Genomic DNA, 1,240 nt, shown 5'->3' with positions numbered 1-1,240 from the left:
GTAGATCTGTTTCCCACACTCTTATATACATATATTTACATATGTACATTACAGTCTTTAAACCTCTATAAATACTTTGTCATCTAGTTCTTTTCTCTATTTCCTTTTACTTTCCTTGTGTCCCACTATCATGCTCTGCCTTCATTTGGGTTTCAGTAATTTCTCTCGGTTACATTCCCCTTGCTGAATCCCTACCAGGCCTCTCACACCCTCCTTGCCACTAATTTTGGATCACTTGTTGCTCCCCTGTCCCTGGGATGGTCAGCACCACCTCCTTACCCCTGCCTCCCCCTCTCCCTCTCCCGTGTTCCCCCGGAACCATTGGTCCCGTTGTTTTCTCCTCCATACTATTCATCCAGTCTATCTTATCTTGATAGATCTGTAGAGATAATAATATGCACCAAAAACTAAGCCATAGCAAGATAGGCAATGAGTGAGAACACAGCGATGACAACAAAAAAGGAAACCAATTACCCTTAGAAGAATAAATTAATTAAAAGAAAGAATTTTTAAAAAGAAAGAAAAACCTGTAAATAGATCAAGGTCTGATTCTTGACCTCTAGGAGTGTCCTTCAGTCTGGTCCTATGGGGTACCATGCTCTGACCCCAGGGTCTGTCCTTTGTACTCCCTCAGGGGCTGCCTGCTCTGCTCCCATGGTTGCTCTGCTGCACGCTTTTAGTGGTTTGCCTTGGTGTCTCAGGGTCAGTTCGGGCCAGTCCCGACACTAAGTCTCCAGTGTTGTCCCCCTTAGGGCCCTGGGCCATCAAGGGATGGCATGTCTCGTAGTGGGATCAGCCATACTGTCCACTCTGTCCATTGGCTGTTCAGAGAAGATCATTACTTTACAGAGGACTTAATTGTAGTGGATACATAAGTCTGTAGAACTACCCCAAACTTGGTCTTAAGGGCTTGAAGGTAAACAAGTGGCCATCTATCTCAGAAGCAATTGAGCCCACATGGAGGAAGCACACCAGCCTGTGGGAACACGAGGTGTTGAAGGGATGGGGTATCAGGCATCAAAGAACAAAACTCATATCATTGTGAATGAGGGGGAGTGCAGAGTGGGGACCTGTGTTAGACAGGGTTCTCTAGAGAGATAAACCAAATTGCTGGTAATATATTTATAAAGATAATTAGATATATAATAAGAAATGAACTGTTAAGTCATACAGATAATACAAGAAATGAACGGTTAAATTATATAGAGAGCACTACAAATGGCTCAGTGCAACTCACTCC

The sequence above is a fragment of the Echinops telfairi genome, unplaced genomic scaffold (assembly GCF_000313985.2).
Source record: "Echinops telfairi isolate 266 unplaced genomic scaffold, ASM31398v2 ScPeMD7_7400;HRSCAF=8409, whole genome shotgun sequence".
Classification (NCBI taxonomy): Eukaryota; Metazoa; Chordata; class Mammalia; order Afrosoricida; family Tenrecidae; genus Echinops; species Echinops telfairi.
This window is presented reverse-complemented; position numbering follows the sequence as displayed.